Source organism: Vicugna pacos, chromosome 16, assembly GCF_048564905.1.
Source record: "Vicugna pacos chromosome 16, VicPac4, whole genome shotgun sequence".
Lineage (NCBI taxonomy): Eukaryota > Metazoa > Chordata > Mammalia > Artiodactyla > Camelidae > Vicugna > Vicugna pacos.
Genome location: NC_133002.1, coordinates 1,604,831 through 1,628,116, shown reverse-complemented (window position 1 = coordinate 1,628,116; position 23,286 = coordinate 1,604,831). Strand labels below are relative to the sequence as shown.

The window sequence follows — 23,286 nt, the reverse complement described above, 5'->3', positions numbered from 1 at the left end:
TTTGTGACCCCATAAAACCACTTCCATTCTTGCCTGCGAGAACCTAGTCTCAGCCCCACAGCTGGAGTAACCTTCTTCAACAGTGAATCATATTACATCATTCTCTGGCTCAAATCCTCCCAATGATGTCCTATCACAATTTTTTATGGACTTCAAGGTTCCTCTTACCTGGCCCCCTGCCTCCCCTTCAAGTTCACGTCCCACCCACCCCTTCCCCATCATACTGCTCCATTCCCACTCACAGCTCCTGCCTCAAGACACCTGCATTGGCTGCTGCCTCACTCAAAGCTTTGGTGGCTCCTTCCCTCCCTTAACTCAGATCTCTGCCTCCTACAAGTAATATTAAACACCTCTCCCTGCATTACTCACATACCCTTGTCCCACTGCTTCAATCACCACTACCTGGAAGTGTATTTTATACTTTTCTGTTTATTGTCTCTCCAATTGGAATCTCAGAATGTGCGCTCTCCAAGGACAGTGGCCTAAATCATCTTGTTCACTTCTAAATCCCCAGCAAACGGCCTCTCTGCCACTATTTGTTGAGTAAATAAACAACATTCCAGTATCATGCCATCCACAAGACACCTTAAACGAGACCAGCATGGGATCCTGGGCCATTCCATGTCCTCAGGCTTTTCACCCCAAAACTTAGATCAGCAGAGTTATGCTACCGACCAAGGGCCAGCGAACCACATTTTGCATGCCAAACCCAGTCTCCCACTTGTTTTAATACAATCTGTAAACTAAGAACGGCTTTCACAGGTGAAGGTGATTGATTTGATAACAGAAAACAACAACTTTGAACTCCAACTCAGCAAAATGTTATTTCTCCCCACCAAAAAGTATATCCATTCTTCTCATTCATAAACCTATATTACAAAAAATTGTACTCAGTTATTATTACATTTTGGATATCACCAGTAGAAAATCTGTATAAATTTGTTTTTCTCTCTTGTTATGTAAGCACTTACATAATATCCTCATATTGCCTCTTGACCCACAAAGCCTGAAATATTTAAAATTTGGCCCCTTTACCAAAAAAGTTTGCTCACTCCAGCTATAGACTTACTACTTATCAAGGGGGAAAAGGAGATTTAATAGGTCAGTCCAACCCCGGCACATCCAGCACTGACTGATAAGGAGGAACAAGACCAGGTCATAAGTTACTCTTCATGTCCTGGGACCCACAAAAAAAAAAAAAAAAATCAGATTAAGTCTCGGATCTACTGAAAATGCTTAAATTCAAAGACCCTCGACAAGAAACAGACATTCGGAGACAGAAAATACTCCTACAGAAGAAATGACTACACCACCTGCCCCACTCTCCATCCCCACCCACCTCCTCAATACATAACTTAGGAGACACAACCACAGAATAGTCAGAATGGGGAAACTATCCTAGAGTTTTATGTGTCAGATATTAAGAGAAATTATATATAAAAGAAATCTGACTTTTTTTGGTATGTTCTTGTTCTCCTACAATGTGACAACAATGTTTTATGGAATTTAAAAAAAATAACTAAGGAAAGAACAGTCCATGTTTTATCTTAGAATCTCTTTTTGTTCCTGACTGAGCTGTGCCCCAGTGCACTGAGTCTGCCATTAGCCATATGCTGCTGGAGGTCCTCCAGGGCACAGACGCCCTTAGGACAACCCCAAGAAAACCCAGTGCTTCGAACCACGTCAAATCAATCAACACGCCTCTATCCAATGTGGAAGGCACAGCCACGCCCGCTCCAACTCCACCCCACAGTTGGTCCAAGGATGACTTAAATAAAAGCAGCAGGCAAAGCCTCAACCCCACTCCCGTCTCAGCCAGCAGAAGTGCAATAATGGTCTGAACACACGAGCCCAGGCTCCACCTGAGCTGCCAGAATACTGAAGGGAAGAACCAGGTCCTTCCCCGGAAGGGAGCAACCACACAGACAAACAGACGGGAGCTGTCTGGGGAAAGATGGGCCAGTGGACTGTTGATATTCAAATCATCATTAAATGACTCAACTTTCCAGAAATAAAAGGCATCACAGTGGGAAATTCTCCATCTTGACTTTTCTTTCTGGCTTCTGCAGAATAAAGCTGCAGAGCAGAGGTCCAATTAATTTTTAAGCATTTCTTTAAAATTACAAGAATCACCCTCACCCAGTCCAGTCATTACTAATTTCCTGCTTTCCACACCCTGATCCTTAACACCGCCCTGTAAAATTGCTCTGTGCCCGCGACCGCATAGGCACAGGAGGCAGAGGAGGGGCCCTCCTGGCCAGAGCACACTGGTAGCCTGAGGGACCTCATCCAAATTAAATCCACACAATGAGAGACCAAGAAGCTTGAACCCAGGGAAACAACTCCTTTAAGACCTAAAACCTAGTCCAGGTACAGCCTTTGCAAGGTAACAGGGATTCAAGGATTAGCTGACATTCATTCCCGCTGCCTCTCAGCAGGGTCCCCCAGCACCTCCTTCTAGAATTAAGACCCATGTGAGCCTGGAAGAGCAAGAAGACACTGGCACCCAATGCTGGGCAAAGCCGCCCCGACGTGTGCACAGCAGGAACCAGAGCTCCGTCCACCATCACAGGAGCCCCTCTTCATCTGCCGCCCTTCACGCTCCATCAAAGTTTAAAGATATATTTTCTCCCCTACTTCCTCTTCAAGACAAGAGGAGCAAATGTAAGAGTCCTCATTCAAACTTCTAAATCCCAGAATCCTAAAGAATAAATAGTAAGGGCAGCCACAGATTTCTCTACTTTGGAATAATACCAAAGTGGCCTGAGGTCCCCAAAGAGAGATCACACCCTGGTGCAGCTTGGAGGGCAGCCCGTCCAAGAAGAAACCGGCCATGACCTCACAGCCACGACCTTCACTTGACAAGTATCTGCTGAGTGCCTACTGTGTGCAGGTGCTGTGCCAGGGACACAATGGTAAACAAAACACAAGAAATCCTTCCCTTCTTGGAGCTTATATTCAGATGCCTCCTGCACCATACAGATTTGAAAGGCATACAAAGAGAAGACAGCCCGCACCACACCTTTCCCTCAGGGTTTCTCAACACAACATGCATTCACTGTTTACTGTCTCACTCATCCATGCATCCATCCATCCATCCTTTCCTTCCATCAATACGATGTGTTAAACACAAACCTTGGGACCGGCACCGAGCTAGGTGAGTGGGGGCTCCAGCACTTACAGACAGAAGGGGTTTCGGAGCAGCAAGAAGTGGGAGAGGGCCGGGGCTCCGTCCCAACGCTACGTAAGCATTTAGAGTCTCCTTAGACGATATATTCGCTGCGGTGGCTCGGAGGGATTTGGAGCCTGGGTAAGGGGACAAAGCCCCACTCCCACTCTAACAGGCCCTGGTAATCTGGCAATGAGGAGGATGTGGCGCTGCCCTTCCTGAGCTAGAGAAGGTACTGGAGAGATGGGCTGTGTGCGGCTTATGCTCCATTTGACTCTCCAGAACCATCATTATCTGCTCTTTTCCTCCCTGTCCAGTGCCTGGCAAGATTGATCTCTGCAGAATGCATCTCCTGGGCTCCCCTGCATTTGGCCAAGACACTGTCAGGAGAAGGTGGGAAGAAAGAAGTCAGAGTGCCATCCCTGCGCACTGGGCCGAATGCCTGTTCCTCTGCCACAGTCCTGGCGGGGCACCCTCTTCCCACGGCTGCATTCCAAGCGGCAGGAACTGCTTAGGCTGCGATGATCCCTGGGTGCTCCATCATCCCGTGCTGAAGCTTCAGCTCTGTCTGCATCCCTGTAAACAGTCCCCTCGTTCCGTCTTCTCAATGACCCCCTCCTGTGAGGCATCTGTTTCCTACAGGGGCCCTGATGTGATACAGTGGGCGAACAAAAAGTCTGGAGCCTTGTGGGCATCAGCACGGAGAAGCACAGCCTTCCCGGCGCAAGAGGAGGAAGGGAGGGTTAGGAGGAGCTCGTAGACAAGGAGATGTTCCAGCTGAATAAGCCAGAGGGAGGCAAGACCATCCCAGGCCAAGGGGCCCATCGGCAGGCACTGAGGCATCGACAACCAGCCGCGTCAGGGAACTTCCAGCAGCTCCGGACGGCAGGGCGTGAGCTGGACAAGCGAGGAGGATGCTTGAGAGGAGGGGACCAGATACCCGTGGGCCTCAGAGCAGGGCCAAGGCATTCGGATTTCATCCTGGAAGCAATGCGCTGGCTCCAAATGCCAATCACATGGTGAGTCCATCCAATACTCCATGTGTTTCCAGACACATCCCCTCCTTAGACAAACTGAACACTGGCAGTCGTTTAGAACAAATAAACATAATCCCTAAAACGGCCATTCCAGAGCACTGTGTCTGAAATCCAAGGCAAAAAAATAAAAGTGATCAGACCATGAAATATGGTGTACACACACACACACACACCCCTGGCACTGTTAACAACAGGCTTTGGAGCATAACCACCTCAGGTGAAAACACACCAGTCATTAACAACAGATTCTGAGGAGATTACAACCTAAATAACTATCATTGGAGCACATAAGTTACTTAATATAAAGTGGTTCCATATGGTTCGTTTATAATTCACATGGCATCAGTCAGCAAGAATCCATTCAGGTGACACCTACTACCGTCACTAGATGTGCTTTTATTCTTCCGAAAAGGCAGTTTTCAGGTACCACTGGATTCTGGAATCTTCTTAGGTTAAAAAAATGATTTCTTGGCTCCCCACCCCCCTCTTTGGGTTTTTAGGCTCATGTATTCCTAAAACTGGCTTTGAAAGGCTTCAAGGAGGATGATTTTTAAAGTCCATCTGCTCGATAAGCTCCCTGTGACCAGTGTGCTGACTCCTTCCATTGTTCCTGGGTTGTAAGCAGACGGGATGGGACACAAGCACTCGTGTGCACCAAGTGACGCAGTGACACAGCTGAGCAAAGGTCATCATCTATTAGCCTATTTAAGTATTCATGCCACTGTTATTCGCTACATGATGCTTAGATACCAACACATACAATTCACGCTTCTAAAGCAGATTATTCAAACAAACGTTTCATTTTTCACTCTTCTTTCTTCCTCCCCAAGTACATATAACAAGACTCAAATGTTGAGAGCTTTCCCGTACTACTTTAATCACTGTCAGGATCGCTCATAAATGTTAATTAAGAAGAAGATTTAAATGTTACTCCCCAACTGCGCCAAATGGAGAAGCTCTGAGTTTCCTAAGCTCTTCCCGTGAGCTTTCACTCTCCAGGTCTGCCCTCTCAGACCCCTCCAGTGAGCTCAGACACATGCACACACACACACGTGCGCGCACACACACACACGTGCGCACACTCTCGCCAGGTCTGCCCTCTCAGACCCCTCCAGTGAGCTCACACACACACACACACACACACACCCTGACTCAGCTGGGTGAACAATCAGGCAGCAGAGATCATCACAAGGGGGAGGATGGTGGGAAGGGGAGGGGCCCAGAGACAATAGCCTGGACCCCTCTGCCTGGGACAGAGGCAAAGAGTGGTTGTCCAGGAACCCCGAGACTGCTCTTACTACAGAAACTTCAAGAAGGCTTCTCTGTGCCCCTAATATCTTCTTAGCCTGCAAGCCAGGACTCCAAGCCTGTGCACTAGAGACAAAGCCTTTGGGTCCATAATTTGAAGTAAAAGGCTTACCTGGGAGAGTTAACACACACAAATGTAGACAACACTGGATTCTTCCTAACTGAGGGGTAGCAGAAAGCCAAGAAGCCAGAATATCCTGAGAGGGGATGTGACTTGGGGACCAGAAGGACACCAGCTTAGGAATGTTACTAGGCCCCGTTGCCCCCACAGGTCATCTTCTTGGGGAAAAAAGTTACCTGAACATATGAATTCCTGAGTCTGACCAGTGGGCTCTGGTCCAACGGGGCAGCTCAGGCATCCTTCCCTACCCGCCCATCTCCCTAGACCCCTCTTCCCAGCCCCCTCACCCAGCAGTCCTCACACTCATCACCACAGCTGTGTCTGAGCCACTGGGAGATACACTGCAAGTCACCTGTGTCCCTAGTGAAGCACAGAAGTGTGCAAAGAACTCAGCATCAAAGAAGGCACTGCAGATTCTAGATTCTTACTACAGTGTCACCCCTTCTGTTGCAACGTGCACATCCATGAGTAGGGAAGAGAGGGCGAGACGTGCAGCAGAGCACAAAGGAACTGAGTACACATCCTACCAATGAACCGTGAGCGCCAAGAAGGCAGAAACCAAATGCGCTCATTCCACTCACTGCTGAATCTTCATGGCTGGCCCTAGGCTGGGCGGAGGGCCAGTGAATGCGGGAGGAAGGGACAGCCAGACATGCCTTGAACCCCAAAGTCCTTAAAAAGACTGAAGGATCTCTCCGACAACTTGAGGAGAAACCGATAACATCCATTCCAGCTAATTCCCTGAAGCAGGTGACATGTGGACCCTGAACACAACCTACTCTGCCAAGAGACACCACCAGGACAAAATTCCACTTCCCGGGGTTGGGGGGTGGGGACAGGTGCCACAGGTAGAAACCCTGGGAGGTGACCTCACTGAACATCCCATTCACAATCATGAACACAGAAGAGCTCCAAAGAAAGAGCCCGAGGGTGCAACACGCACAAGGCTGAGTGGGGAGAGAAGGACAGAAGATAGATGGGCAGCACGGTAACCCCCTCACAACCCACAGGCACAGGGCTGCAAAGCAAGGAGTCCGAAGGGGAGGATGGTGGGTGAACATTTTCCTTCTCTCTGCTCAGAATTTGAAAAGTGCCGCTAAAATGCTGCATTCATTATTTTAAAATAAGAGAAGATCACTTTTAACGAGCTATTCTGGAATCAAAGTCTCATGATTCAAATTCTGGTAAGATGGTACACCGTGGAGTACTCCATTAATTCCCACTTCCTTCCTAGAATGTAAGTCCAGGACACGCCACATCATTATTATCTATGGCCATATAAAGACCAGTGGGAAGGGCCAGGACTGTCAGAACTCATTTCCAGGAACAATGGTGAACGGGAGAACTCCTGAGCACTGGCTGATTAATTAAGGAAATCTGCTGTAGCAAAGTGCTGGCAAATTTTCCCTTTGGAAGTCCATGACACAGGCAGAAACGTAACTGGTATGTATATGATCAGACTACGATGTGGCCCGGAATCTTTGAGGCATGATTTTAAAAATAACCAGAACAAATTTGAAGTGCATACACACACGACATGACACACACACGTTTTGTGCACTCTGTATGGTCTATTTAAATTTTGTTATAAATGGAACACTATAGAATGCTTAATTAACGGCTCAAACAATAACAACAGAAGAAGAAATTCTTGGTCTTAAAAGCATTTAACTCATTCAGCTTGGACTACAGTTGTTCATGTTTTTATCTTATGCCCCATCAGAGACAGTGCTTTCTCAAACCCTTCGAGGGGCCTGGCCTCAGTTTCTCACACATATTCAATCCATGGGTTGGACTGATGAACTCACTGGGTTTTCATCCTCATTAAGAAGAAAAATGAGATTAAAAATGTAAATCATTATTTACGTTTCAAATCTTGTTAAGAATAAATATTAGAAGGGGTTACTTCACTTGGTGAGCTTTTTTTTTAGGCTTCAAAAGGTTGTAATTTTTACACAACTCTCAAGAAGTACAAGTGGACAAGTAGTATGAAACAATATATGGTAGTGGTGTTACGTTTTCTTACAAAATGTCCTTAGGGTCGAAAATGAATCAATATTTTCAGAAAGTATTAAGTAAAGGTAGCAACAGGTGTAGCATGAGGCTATGGTAAAAATCATGAAGGGGACAAACAACATTTGGGGGATACAGACCCAACCTTTTTCATCCCCCACCTGGGACCTGCCTCTCTCCTTTTCCACCCACCAACTGTAGATTTCGACCATCACAACCACGGCAAGCCCAGGGGACAGGACGACTAAATGTAATGTGGGGTCCTGGGTGGGCTCCTGGACCAGAAAAATGAGCAGGAAAGAAAAACCCAAGAAATTAAAGTGTGGACCTCCATGAATTGTTAAAAATAATAACATGCTTTTAAGAATACACACTGTGCTACGTTTCATCTAAGAAACGAGGGGAAATAAACATACAAATATCTGTTTATCTTTACAAAACAAAAAACACAAGAAAGACAAACCAAGAAAACAAAGGAGCTGGTTACCCCTCGGAGGTAGGGAGGTGGAGGCAGGAGGGATAAATCATGAGAGGAGAACTTCCACAACCACAAGATCCAAGTCATTAACAAACACAATATTCTGACAATTCTGACTATACACCCTCAGTTTTCAGCTGAGGGAGGTGGGTAGGGGTGGGGGGTGCAGGGAGGTGGGAAAAAGCTGCAAAGAAACCCTGAGCTCTTGGTAATAGGTTTTTTAGCAGCAGGACAAGCAATTCTGGTCTGTTTCAGATGTAATTCAAGCCTGAGCAAACTCATAAATGTGCTGATGTCGGGAGCCAGCGTTTTCACCGTGGAAGGAGGGCCACCCAAATATAGAACAGAGGAGGCAGGAAAGAACCCTGTGCAGGTGGATGGGACATGCAGGTATGCTACGAACTCGTGATTTCTAAAATACACATTTATTACGCATGTAAGTGTCTGTGTGTGTGTACGCCTACGTGTCTTTACACTCATGTATTTTCGAGATCTCTCCACTGAAATGACTGAGAAGCGAGACCCCCAGTAACCATGAGCAAAGGAATTCCAGGAGCAACGAATGTACCCAGCACTCCGATCTCGGACCTCAATCCAGTCTCCAGAAAAAGAAACCATCTCCTTGGAAAAACAACTAAGTCCAGAGCCAGAACAAGTTCTTGTTGTGCCAGAAAGTAAAGAAGGGTTCAAAAAATGTTGGGAACCAGAATGACAGGCCTCTTGCTGGTCAAATCTGGGACAATTTGAGCACCAGATAATTAGGGACCGTCATGAATTAGAAGCCACTGAAAAAAAGAGGACTCCATGAGTCTACACCCGAAATGAACAGATGAACAGACTATGGGAGGAGAGGGAAGGGCTCCTGCTTATAGCAGAATGCCCAGTGCCAAATGGAGGGCGTGCAGCCTTGCAACTATCAGAACAAAAACTAGATCTGGCAAAAACTCGTCAGTGAATGCTAATTCTAAGTGGGAATTCTGATGAGGAGCACAGTCTTGAAGGGTCTTCCCCGCAGACTTTTTATTAGGGGCAAGGGAAAAATCCTAACTACACGGGTGGAGAAGACCAAGCAACACCCTGACCAAGTGCTCAAAATTAACATCAGCAAAGAGGGGCCTCAAGTGCCTCCAGATGCGACACCCTGAGCAGGACACAGACACGTTTATGTGTGTAGTGTCCTGGCCAGGAGTGCATTCCCTGAATCTAACCGTGAAGAAATAGTAGAAAAGAATGTTCTCCTGGAAAAAATGGGATTCTATTCTTTATAAATGGTCATATCATGAAAGGCAAAGGAAAGCTGTGGAAATATTCCAGATTCAAGTAGACTAAAGAGACAAACTAAAAGTAGGAGCTGATTCTGCCTTATATCCTGTCTGGAGGGAAAAAGAATTCTGTAAAGGACATACTGGATCAACTGATAAACTGGGCTAGAAATTAAGGGATAACAATAAAAGCACTGTATCGAGGTTTACAAGTGTACTGGACTTATGTACCGGAACATCACTGTTCTCGGGGACAGGGATGTGGTTAGGAGTGAAGGGTCATGATGTACACAATTAGTCCCAGACCACTCAAGGGAAAGAAGATTCTACAGAGAAAGAGGGCAACAGATGGAGCACAGGGACAAGAAGACCCACAACAGAGGGGTCGAGCACATGCCTAGTATACACAAGGTCCTGAGTTCAATCCCCAGTACCCCTCTAAACATTACCAAATAAATAAACCTAATTACCTAATTACCTCCTCCCTCCAAAAAAATTAAAATAAGTAAAATTTTTTTAAAAAGAATACCCACAACAAATTAACTGAGTGGAAGATATTCTTCCTGTTTACTCCTAAAAACTTTCCTATAAGTTTTAAGCCACGTCCTAATAAAAAGAAAGGGGGGAGGGGGAGGGGGAAGGGTTCAGTGGCTAAACCTGGGGATTATACCAGCCGGCTGAGCACCCAGTGCGTCTCAGGTGGCTCCCCTTCATCTAAGACGGGCTCCACGTTCTCGTCTGTAAGGTGGGTCCTGAGGGCTTCACCCTCCCCTATCACACAGGTTTGCAGAAAGATAAAGGAACAAACAAACATATGCAGACAGCAGAATTATGTTCATCCTGACGGAGAGCATTACGACCTGTATCTCTTTCTTATCTGGTATGGGCTTTTGGAAGATTTCAGACTGAACTTTTGCTCATTTAGCTGACCTCAAAAAGGAATCAAGGTCACAGAACTCTTTAGCTGGTATTAATCAAATACATACTTGCCTGAACACAATCCCCAAAGTAATCAATGTATATCCTAGGGTCATTTCAAAGTGTGTGTGTGTGTGTGTGTGTGTGTGTGTGTGTGTGTGTGTGTGTGTGTGTGTGTGTGTGTGTGTGTGTGTGTGTGTGTGTGTGTGTGTGTGTGTGTGTGTGTGTGTGTGTGTGTGTGTGTGTGTGTGTGTGTGTTACATGTGTATAAAAACTGCAATGGCAACAGACTGAGCAACAAAATTAAAAATGGCAGCTCTCAAGAGTAATGCGATGGTAATTCATTCTCCCATTCTATTTTCCAAAGTTTATACAGTGTTTTTTTTTTCAAAGATATTTTTGTGGTTACTGAAACACTGCTGAACGTCTTCAAAAATTCACTCCGGTTTCATAGAACTGTATGACATCATCAGAGGCTGGAAAATGAGGGAAGAGATCACAACCACGTGAGTTGATGAAACAATGTCTACACATAAAATGCACCTGCAGGTTTCTACTTGCTATGCTGCCAATTTCCTAGTTCACATTTCAATCCTCTCCCTCTGACAAGGGGAAAAGTCTTTTTCCAACTTCACTTCCTCACTAAAATACTACAAATGAATGACCAGACATTTCTTCACTCAAAGTCAAACATCAGCCAAGGAAGTTTCTACTGAACTTTGCCCTACGAGGCTCCCCTCGACAATACCCACAGGCGTCCTCTGATCCTGGAGGATGGAGGCCCCATCCCAAGGTCTGGAGAAAGATCACTCTCTCAAGGGAGGCCCATCAGAGCATTCAAGTGAGTTTCAACACCACCTCTTAGGGCCCAATCCTCCCACTGATGTGGGGCTAGGATGTCCACGTCCCAATGAGGTGTTTTGCCAACATCCCTCAGATCCACATCAAATATAATTTTCAAACCAATTAGCTCAAAAAGCATGACAACCAAAGCAGCATCTCCCACATCCTCATTTCAGGGCCATCCTATTCAATTCCTAATGAGAGGAAAGACAAAGCCAGTAGATGCAGTAGGGTCTACTTCAAAAATTCTTTTTCTTTTAGAAAACAGATCCTCTTTTGTTCTGGTTAAACACCAATTACTCTGCTCTCTCTAACATGCAAATCAGCCGAAAATAGGGCAATATGTAGCTCACTCGGGTTCCACGGCAAGTTTGAATGAAGAAAAGAGAAAGAGGACAGGGAGGGAGGGGGTGAGAAGACAGGGCGATGAAGAAGAGGGAAGGAGAGGGACAACAGATCCCGGGGGGGTCTTCAATTCCAAGTACTTTGTGCGCAGATAAAGCTCTTCTCAAAGGGCTTTTTTGTATTATTCGTGGCGGTGCCCATAAGCGGTGATTTTGCCATTATCCAAAAAAAAGCAAGAAAAGAAAAAGCACATTAAGGTCTACAATACAAGCAAGAAAAGCAGACGTGGCCAACAAAGCAACTTACCCAAGAAGCAACCTACGCAGAGCTCCCGCCTGCTACACTCTCCCCAAAGTCACGGCGTCAGCATCATGACACAGGCAAAGGGAACAGAGAAGGACGGATGGATGGCATCCTGGCCTGATGTGGGGCAGCTGCTCCACCAGGTGAAGGTGTGAGGACCAAGCCAGAAAGCACCCAACTCCACCATTCACTCTGGCACCTGGTGGTGTTTTGTTGCATTTGGTTCTAGTTTTCGCTAAGCTGAACTAATTCTGATCTTCTAAATGTATTATTACTTTCTAATATTTTCACTATGGGTGTGTGGAAGGGTACAATTCTAATTCCCCACAGCTCCTAAGAAAGTCTCAAGCAGGGCTGCTCAGACCTCCTCGTAACACAGGAATCACCTAGGGAGGAGCCTGTTAAGTCACAGATTCTGCCTCCAAGGTCTGGGGGCAGGGTCTGAGCTTCTGCAATTCTAACAGGCTCCCAGGTGATGCTAGGACCCCACTGAGCCAAGGGTCATCCCCTTCCTGGCTACTCCCCCTGGTTTAGCTGTCCTTCCTTACCTGATCCACCCAGCAAAACAAAAAGAGGGTTGGGGAAAAGTCAAAAACTTCCTGACACTAGGCTTGGAACTCCCCACTCCCGCGGGGCCACATCTAAATCTCTCTGTGATGCACTCACCAGTTTCTCAGGGCAACCTAAGCACCCACAGGGCAGAACAGGGTAGTATTTAAAGAGCAATGCAAATCCAGGTGCAGAAGAGAACCCTGTTCCTGCTGAGGCTCCTCCTGGCACAATGGTGGTAGGGAAGCAGAACCACATGGCAACAGTGACCGGCGTCTGGGCCTGCCTGCACAGGTAAGAGTGTCTGGGACACTGAGAACATGGGCAGAGGGGCACATGCTCATGGCCTAGCTCCAGACCTGTCCCAGAGTCCAAAGGGCCAGTACCCAATCTCCACTCCAACCAGACTCAAGTGTCCACCTGCCGACACGTCCCACTACACATTCCTCTCCAGGAAGATTCCTGCTGCACCCCATGCCCCAGAAGGCTGCAGGACAGCTGGGGGAAGACTTCCATGGCCAAATGACCAGCCACAACGAGGGGGACCCCCGCACTTTCCCTCCCTGGTCCTGCCCTCCTAACCACCAAGACTGCCAAGCAGGGCATGAATGTCCCTCTGTTTCTCATGCCCCGCCCCCATGTCCCAGGGGAACAAAGGAAAGGAACCACCATTTGCTGGGCTCCTCCTATGGGCCAGGGACCGCGCCATTATTACATGTCATCCTCTTTTCTTCTCCAAAGAGCCCTGCAGTGCTGACGCTGCATCTCCACTTCGCAAGCCTCTGGTAGTGTCAGCAAGTCACAGCACCGTGGTCACAGCGACACGGTGCAGTTGTGGTCAGGGAGCGGGATCTGGAGGCAGACTCCGAGAATCTGGATACTGATCCACCACTTCGGGCTGCGTGGACCTGGGTCCCACAAAGGCTCATAAAATGGGGTAAGAATGAAACCTTTTCCAACAGGTCGCTGTGAGGACTCAGTGGGATATCATGGGGTCAGGGTGAGTCAGCCCATGGCAAATGGTCAAGAAACATTTATTGTTATCACTCAAGGTCAACAAGTGCTAGAACTCACACCTGGATCTAGGGGGCTGGGCTCCAACACCCAACTTCAGGCAGGCCCACAAGTTTAAAGAGAAGAATCCATTCCTGTTGACAGGAGGCAGGGGACCCTAGGGGGTGCACTCAGCTCTCCAGGAGACCATGACCCAAAACACACCGAGCAGCCCATGGAAAGCTGGAAGAGGCACCAGGAGCTGTGAGGCCCAGGGGTCCTCACCTGGCGATGGAGAACCACAGCTCCACAGAAGCGGCCCCACCCACCACTTTCAGTACAGAAGGCCACGGCTCGCATCCTCCAACGTGAAGAATCCTTCCTGGGAGGGAAAAGCAGACCCACTGCCCGTCATGGCGGGTTCAAAAGGGAGAAGGCTGAGAAACCCTATCAACCATTCTCCACCGCAGACCCTGACCCACGACAGCAGAGCCAGGATGAACAGGCATCAAACACCAAAGAAGGGGAGAAGTGCAGAGCACCAGAGGAGCCAGTTCCTCAGCCAGGAGAGAAAGAATCACACAAGTCGAGGCAGGAGCTGAAGGCTGGTCAGTGCAGCTCAAATGCAAGAAAACGGAACTGGCTTTTATCTTTTCAAGCATGCCTATAAGCTGAAACACCTGGAAAACTAGTTGGCTTCGAAGCTGGTCCTGAATCAATCCATGAGACAATGACCTAAATATGCCGACCCCCCTGGAGGCTGCCCCAAAGCCAAGCCAGGCTCCTCCAACTGACTCTGCCTGCCTGCCTGCCTGCCTGCCTGCTGTTCCCAGGAGCGCCGTGTGATGGACAGTTCTAAGGGATACCCTATAATCTGCATTTATGCCATTTGTCTCTTTGATGCATAAAATACAGATATTTGCATCGTTTATTGTAACATGCGTGATTTTCTTCTGAAAGCCACAAAGAGAAAGCCTGAACCCCGGCCCCCTCCCCACCCACCCCATTCCCACTCCTCTTTAGCAGCCTGAAAACTTAAGCCTGGCGCCCCTGACAAGCCAAACTGATCTGGAAAGGATCTTCAGAGGCCAGGCTGCATTCAAAGGAAAAAGAAAGGACTCTCCTTGTAAAACAGACAAAGGGAGGCGTGGGCGGGCCTTCTTCCCCACTCGGTGGCCTCCTGGAGGTGACAGCAGGGAGGTCGGCTGGAGAGCAGGAAGTGCCGGTGAACTGCTCATCCCACATTATCTGCCTGTGGTAGAACTCAATTATGCACCCTGAAACCGCAGCCTTGAACAAAAAGCCCATCAGGCCAAAATGAGGAAGAGAGGTTTCTGCACCAGCAGGAGGGCAAGGTCCCTGGGCCGGTGCATCCCAGTAGCAACGCCAGGCAGAGGCCGAGGCCGGCTTTGAGTCATGCAGCCACGGGCCCCCTTGTGAGCAATTGGGACCCATCGTCTTCAGGGGCCTGAATCACTGGTTTTTATTGATGCTCTTGTAACAAAACAGAAACAAGCGTGGACGGGCCATGCGCCCCACACTTCTCCACCGAAAACCCAGACTCGCATCCACTGTGCCTGGACCACCGGCCTCCTGTTTACCAAAGGATAACGGTGCCCATCACTCTCTCCAGCTCTTGTGCACATGTACACGATCCCCGTTTCCCACCCCTGCAGAGGGGTGTCCTTCCCACTTGTCCCAGAAGTCAAACAAGACCAAGGAGACTGAACAGGAGGACCCAGCCTTCTGGACACCTGTGTCTGTGCCCTGGCCCTTCTCTACAACTCACTTCAGCAGCCCCCAGTCTAGCTGGTCACTTGTCCTTTGGACATCTCCTGTCCTTAGCCACTCCCTCGATGGTCAGTGACTGGGCATCTACACTCCAGGCGCCGAGGGTGCAGCACCAACAAGACAGGCAGGGTCAACCTCTCGTAAAGGATACCTTCACACAGACACAGGCAAGAGGAGCAAAATAAATAAAAGTGGTCCAGGGTCATCCACCTGGGTCCACACATGCTGACAGGTGCTCCCTCATCACATCGGGAGACAGGCTTTCCTTTCCCCCTCACCTCTCTTAACCCAAGACCTGCAGACCCCTACCTCGTCCCTTCTAGAGAAGCCCCTGCAAAAAACACAGGTGGAGGCAGGGACAGGATGCTCCCGGCTGTGGAAGGCACCTCTCGGCCAACATCCGCATGCGGCTTCCAGGAAAGGCTCTCTCCCTCGCCCCTCCCCACTCCCAGGTGTGTCCTGCCTCAGCAATTACCTGCCCACTTGACTGGTGACGCCCAAACTACAGGCAGGGTCAAGTTCGCCTTGGACACCTCCTCCAGCACCAGCCACACACGGTGATGCCTGGACCTGCCCAAGCTCCCAACACCCACTCCAGCATCAAAACTTCCTGGGGCCACGTTCATCGCACCAGGCTCTCTGTTCTCCTAAGGGACTGCCATCTAACCTAGTAAGGTATCTCCCTGACCAACCCCACCCCCACCACCAAAACATAATCCCCTTCAACAGGTCGTAAGGACAACCCCCAAAGCAAACAAACATTCAAAAACCATGATTCCCAAGGCGTGACTGTGGGACATCCAGAAGACTGATCTGTAAGAAACAGAATGAGGGTCTTGAACAAAAATAGCAGTTAATGAAGGATTTAAGGCATCATATCTCATCTAGTCCTCACAACTACAAGGCACATAATATTATCCACATATTACAGGTAAGTAAACTGAAACTCAGAATTTAAATAATCTGTCAATATGGTAAAACAGGGTCTCAGATCCAAACTTTACCTTCAAGCTGCACCCTTTTTCTGCCCTACCCTGTGCTATGCTGTGTGGTAGGAAATTAAATCCTTACACATCTCATCCTTGGCAGGAAGGTGCATTTAAATCATATCTGTGTTTTCCATTGAAATGACGGAATGTTAGGCAGCAATTAAAAACCATGTTTTTACAACCATCTAATGACGTGAAAATTATTACAAAGCACGATTAAATGAAGAAAGCTGAATACAAAAACACGTGCGCACACATACATGCACCTCATTGTGATTTTGTTTTTTTCCCCAATTCTGTTTTTAAATATACAAGTACACACAAAGTGACAGCACATCGATGCATCACGTTGTTATCTCTAAGCAGTGAAATTACAAACTCTTTTTTACACTTTTCTTTATGTTTTAAATCTTCTGTAAGGAGCAGGTATTTGTTCTCTAACTCGGAAAAACAATGTTAATAACTATTAAGGGAGGAAAGGAGGAAGCCACAGGTTTGGCTCATCAGCAGATCAGTCTGTGATGTGAAGCAGGACCCCTGACCCAAGTCAGGTCCCAGCCAGGGACCTAGCAGTGGTGGCAACACCAGCCACCTGTTGCCCAGGGGGTGGTCACCATGGGAACAGCCACCAGGGATTCCCACCGCACAGAAGCACCTTGGCTAGCCAGTGACACAGAAGCAAGGGCCTTCCCAGAGGACAGAACCAGCCTTTGAGGCGCCCCAGCCATGACAGCTGGAGACTGAAGAAGGAATATGGGGTGGGGAGTTGGGGCTGAAGACAGAATGAGTCTCAGAGACAACATGGTGATTTTTAAACGTGTAGCACACCTTCATCATCAAATGGTTGAAAGGAAATATAATGATCCCAAAGAGGTTCCTGGCATCAATCCTATGCCACAGCATTGGAGGAACACAAGCAACCCTGTGTGGCTTTAGAAAAAATGAGGGTGGCATCCACCTTATCAGGGACGGCATCTCAGTCTAATCGCTGCTGGCTCCTGTGGAACCAACCTCCCTGAGCCTCCGTTTCCTCATTTGGAAATCCAGGTGAAAATGCTAAGCCTGGGGGATAACCATAAGACCTAAAAGAAAGTGGGCTGTGAAGCCCTGGGGGAAGTCAGCTGCAATACTGTGGGGATCTCTGCAGAGGCTACATGGAAAAACACGGAGGCCCCAGCCAACAGCCCTGCGAGTGAACCTGGAAGCAGACACTCCAGACCCAGTTGAGCCTTCAGATGACTGCAGCCCTGAATGCCTGCCTGACTTAAACCTCATGAGTGACCCTGAACCAGAACCACATAGCTAATCCCACTCCAGATTCCTGACCCTCAGAGGCTCTGTGAGATAATGTTTGCTCTTTAAAGCTGCTAAATTCTGGGGTAATTGGTTACGCAGCAATAGATAACTGATTCACATTTTGGTTCCTGGCACACCTGAGCTCAGTAGATCGTTCCTACAAAATTCCTCAATCCATACATGTCAAAACAACCATGAGATGCAACTCCAGTGACTAACAACTTTTTCAAGAAGAAGAAATGCCACTGTTTTAAATATATACATTAATTATAAGATGCATCCAAAGTGGAAAGGTTTCCAAAGGCTGATTTTCACCTGCCGGGCTATTCCTGCTAGTCTTCCCCATCAGAGGAAACTGGCTCCCAGCTGCTCAGGCCAAAAACGTTGGCCTTACCCTTCTGAAACTTCCCACTTCCCAATCTTCAGCAAATTCCACAGGCTCTACCTTCAAGACATGTCTGGAATCGAATCACTTCTCACCACGTCCTCACCACCACCCTGGTCCTTGGACAATCAGTGTAGCCTCCTAACTGGCCTCCTGCTTTCACCTCTGCTCCTCTGCAATCTCCACACCACACAGCAACTGCTACCTTCTAAGAGATAAGCCCTCTCTTGTCAGTCCTGTGCCCCAAACCCTACCAAAGCTCCCTCTTGCATGCAGAATAAATGTCCAGGTCCTTACCAGAGTTTTAGGTGAGCTGGTCCCCCTGCCTATCCAACCCTGGCTCTTTCTGCTAACCCCCCCCAAACTCAGTGCATGTGGATCTTCCTGCTACTCCTCACACAAGCAAGCTTCTGCCTCCGGGCCTTTGCTATCACAGTGCCCTGAACCCGGAGCACCGTCCCCAGAGAACATTTGTAAAGGTTTCTGCACAAACGACACCTCCCAATAAAGGTCTTGCCTGTAAATCCTATCTATAACACCCTTCCCCTCCTCATTTCAGCCCCTATGCCCTTACTCTGCTTTATTTTTTCATAGTTCATATCACCAATTGACATATTACATCCCTATCTGTTCGTGTTTCACTGTCAGGATGTTGTTAAGTTCACTGCTGTATCCCTGGTGCCTAAAACAGCTCCTGAGACACAGTAGGGGCTCGGAACATATGTCAAGACTTAGCAAACTTTTCCCATAAAGGACCAGATAGTAAATACTTAGCTTTCCATCTCTTAATCTCTGTTGCAACTACAGTCAGCCCTCTGTATCCGCAGGCTCCACATCCCCGGATTCAACCAACCCCAAAGGCCAGCTGTAAGGGACTTGAGCATCCTCGGAGATTCTTATCTGCAGGGGTCCTGGAACCAATCCCCTGCAGATAACGAGGGATGACTGTACTCAACTCTGCTGAAATATATAGCATGAAATCAGCTGCAGTTGATACATAAGCAAATAAGAGTGGCAGGATTCCAATAAAACTTTAATTATAGAAGCACATGATGGGCCAGATTTGACCTACAGCTGTAGTCTGCCGACCCTGACCTAGCTGACAAATTAATTTATTAAAAAATATATTTCTCTCTCAAATATAAGACTGTTTTCTATCTTCAAACTGGAAACACATCTCTCTGCGCTCTGGGCAGAATTCAACAAAAATTTCTCTCATGGTGAAATGGTTGATAAATACCCAAATGGACAACAGGCTGGCCCATCGTCTTCTGGGGTCTTCCAGCACAGATCAGATGCTTTCATGGGAGGTGGCTGATCTAAAAGCAGATGGTGGACCAGCTTGCCTCTTTCACAATCTCGTGAGGACCACGAGCAGGTACAGGTCTAGGATTCTAGCACAACCCACCATCACTAGAATGACATCAACCAATTCTTACACTATCCACTTTGGGAGAAAATCAACAATCTACGGAGTCATGATTGCTGACTTCTCAGGGACAGGGGTGCAGGAGAGGGGTGCAGAAGGCACCAACAGAGCCGAAATATGTCCAGAGAAAAATATCCTGGCACTGATGCGTTCCTGTGCAATGTAAAAGTCATGAAAAGAAAAATATGCAACTCTGGCAGCCAGGCTACGAGACAAAGATCATGCTTCTTTTAAATTAACCACCAAGAAAAAAGGTAGATAACCACAGGGCACTGTTAAAATTTAAAAAAAAAAAAACTCACACGCTTAAGATTTTCTGCTTTAATTGCCGATAATTTCAGAGTTCAGTGTCTCCTACCAGCCTTAGCTTGTTTCTCTCCCCAAACCGTTTTGCTCCAGCTCAACCCATAGGAGGGAGCATTTTAATGAGAACTTGGGGAGTGCTGCTTTCAAAGGCACTCCTCAGCTGCCCTGCCAGTCTCGGCCGGCCAACCTGGCCAATGGAAAGCCAGCCGATACCCCTCTGCAAACTCCCCTTCAGCAGCGCCCCAGAAAGCCCTCCCGGGGAAGCAGGGAGGCCTGCCGTTTTTAATCACCACCTACCCAGATGGCAGGGGACCCTGATGGGCTGTTTCACTTCATCCAACTCTCAGATTTTATCAGCACTTTGCCACTGTCAAAGAGGAGGGAAGAAACAGGAATCAAAAGCTTTCCATTCAAGGGGACTTTTGACTTTCTAAACCCACTCTCAACCTCGGTTATCTTCTTTCCAACTCAGAAGAAACGCAAAAGGCAGCAGAGCAAAAGCGTAACTCTCCATCCATCCATGCGTTCAGCAAATATCTGCTGAGTGGCCACCGTGAGTGTCTTTGAGGAGGATGTGGGGAGCAGGGGGGGTTGAGTCCTTGCTTTCCTGGATGTAACACTGAGATGGAACAGACTCTTATAGTACCACAGGGACATGAAGGCAGAGAGAAGCAGTCACCTTCTAGGGTGACAGACTAGGGTGCAGCCCTCACTGCTGAGCCACACAGATCAGTCTGGGCCAGGTGAGCCACATGGTAGCTTGAGACAAGGAAGCACTTCATTTTTTTACCTTCAGGAAAAGGGGAAAAAGTACCCAAACTAAGAGGGCACATCTTTTTTTTTTCCCCCTTTCTTATTTAAAAAAAAAAAATTAAGGTACAAACCACACTAGGAAAAAGTTGGCTTGAGCAATCAAGAATAAATCTGTATCACAGAGAAAAAAATGTGACAATGAATATATATATGTTCATGTATAACTGAAAAATTGTGCTCTACACTGGAATTTGACACATTGTAAAATGATTATAAATCAGTAAAAAATGTTATAAAAAAAGCATTACTACTGTTGGTATAGCTTAATAAATCTCACAATTATGATTTCTCACACACACACACAAAAAGAATAAATCTGTAAAAAAAAAATCAGAGTTGGAGGAAGGAAAGAAAGGAGATCAAATACTGTTGTGGAATTTCCAAGGTGATTATTTTCCAAGAAAAAATAATGCTAGACAGTAGTAATTTGCTAGGAATAGATAACATTTATATATATACATACATATATAGTCTATTTATATGTGCTAGGCACAGTTCTTAAAGTATTAGATATTAATCCATCTAATCCTTGCAGCAAACCTATGAGGAGATATTATCATCCCCATTTTGCAGATGAGGAAACTGAGGAACAGAAAAGTTAAGTAATTTGCCCAGGATCACACAATCAATAAAGTGATAGGGCCAGGATTTGAGACTTGCAATCTACCTCTTGAATCCATCCATGTTCTTCAATATTTCCCCGATATCTGCCCCCTCCTTTTTCTTTCTCTCGCATTTTTCTAATAGCATGAAATCCTTGTAATTTATCATTTATTTTCATGTGTGTTTGTTTATATTTTTAACCCACCTCTTTGTACAAAGGCTCTGAGATAACCAACAAGAGACATAAAACCAATACAATTAAAATTAAGGAAAATCACGTCCATGGGGATATTATTAATACACCAATAATAAGGCCAATGACTCAACATCTGGCTTTAAGCTTCCTGGCAACCCAGGTAAAAAACATGATCAGTTACAGGATTTTCTTTAACAAAAGGAGAAAAGCTTATCAGTTCCTCAGAGAGAACCAAACTTTTCTCATCACTAAATTCCCATAGAATTTTCACATTCAGTAATAGAATTAAGAATGAGGCTGTGGATCTTGCTGATTTTTTTTAGCATGATTTTAAAATCAAGGTTGTAACAATGTTGGAGAGGCTGTCGAGAAGAGGGAACCCTCCTACACTGCTGGTGGGAATGCAGTTTGGTGCAGCCACTGTGGAAAACAGTATGGAGATTCCTCAAAAGACTAGGAATAGACTTACCATATGACCCAGGAATCCCGCTCCTGGGCGTATATCCAGAAGGAACTGTACTTCAAAAAGACACCTGCACCCTAATGTTCATAGTAGCACTATTTACAATAGCCAAGACATGGAAACAGCCTAAATGTCCATCAACAGATGACTGGATAAAGAAGATGTGGTATATTTATACAATGGAATACTATTCAGCCATAAAAACCGACAACATAACGCCATTTGCAACAACATGGATGTTTCTAGAGAGTGTCATTCTAAGTGAAGTAAGCCAGAAAGAGATAGAAAAATACCATATGAGATCACTCATATGTGGAATCTAAAAAATAAATAAATACATACATACATACATACATACATACATACATACAAAACAGTAACAGATTCATAGACATAGAATACAAACTAGTGGTTGCAAAGGGGATGGGGGTGGGAAGGGACAGAATGGGATTTTGAAATCTGTAGATACTGACAGGCATATGCAGAATAGATAAGCAAGATTATACTGTATAGCACAGGGAAATATATACAAGATCTTGTGGTAGCTTACAGAGAAAAAAATGTGACAATGAATAGATACATGTTCATGTATAACTAAAAAATTGTGCTCTACAGTGGAGTTTGACACAACATTGTAAAATGACTATAACTCAATTAAAAATGTAAAAATAGATAGATAGATAGATAGATAGATAAATAAATAAATAAATAACAAAGTAAAAAAAAAAAAATCAAGGTTGTAACATCAAAAGCAACTCAAGAAAAGGCAACTCTACAAAGAACTTGAAGTAATTCTGCCCGAGTCTGCAGCCTTCTAGTGGGATGTTATTATCCTAGGTGTTTTAGTGGTGTAAAGTTACAAAATGGAGAGATTTACAAAAGACTTTTCTCATAAACAGGCTTATGCACCTTCTGTGCTCTGAGAAACCTGGGACACAGGCAGGTGAATACAAAGGAAGGTTTACACAGCAGGCAGGCATCCATCCTCCAGCCACGTGAAATGGGGCTTCAGAAGCTACGTGGGCTTCCATGCTCACACCCATGTGTCTCTAAGAGCTTGCAAGTCTCGCTCAGAGGTGACAGGAGGAAAAGCTACTGCATCTGAGTGACCAGCCCCAGTGTGCCCTCCCCGCAGCGGAGTGACAGTACTCACCCCACCTGTTTCCTTTCTTGACATGTCAACTCTCCTACTGAAGGAGCTACTGGAAACCCAGTTCTCACCCCCTCAGCCTGTGCCTTTCCCGACCCGGAGGACTGAAAGAAGAACTGTCTGCACTGGGTTAAAGGTTCACCAAGAAACCTCACGGGAACATAGATGGGCAGACTGGACAGTGTGTCCTGGGTCAGTTCTTCAAGACAGTTTCGATACTTGGTTTAAACTGCTTGCAGGCACAAAGGAACAAAACCTCTTTGAGTGAGGAAAGAAATTCAATCCAACCCCTCATTTTACCAAGAACAGAAATCAAAGTCTTACTGAAGGTCACATGCACTGGGAACTTGAACTCCAGGGTCCTGCCCCTGGCCAGGGCTCCTCCTGCCACTTTGTGATGCTCTCTGGAAACAGAATGAAACCCAACTGGGTTCTAAACTATCCACCTCCTTCAACAGGCTGTTAGGATCAAGACAGAGGACATCTAGGGCCTGTGGATGGGGAACATCTGAGACCAAAGTCTTCC

The 23,286-nt window shown here is 46.6% G+C and overlaps 1 protein-coding gene across 8 annotated transcripts in view; it reads right to left on the bottom strand.

Moving 5' to 3' along the window:
• MSI2 (musashi RNA binding protein 2) overlaps positions 1 to 23,286 on the bottom strand; it is a 376,222-nt gene that overhangs the window by 289,635 nt on the left and 63,301 nt on the right. The gene's annotated exons all lie outside the window — the stretch shown is intronic.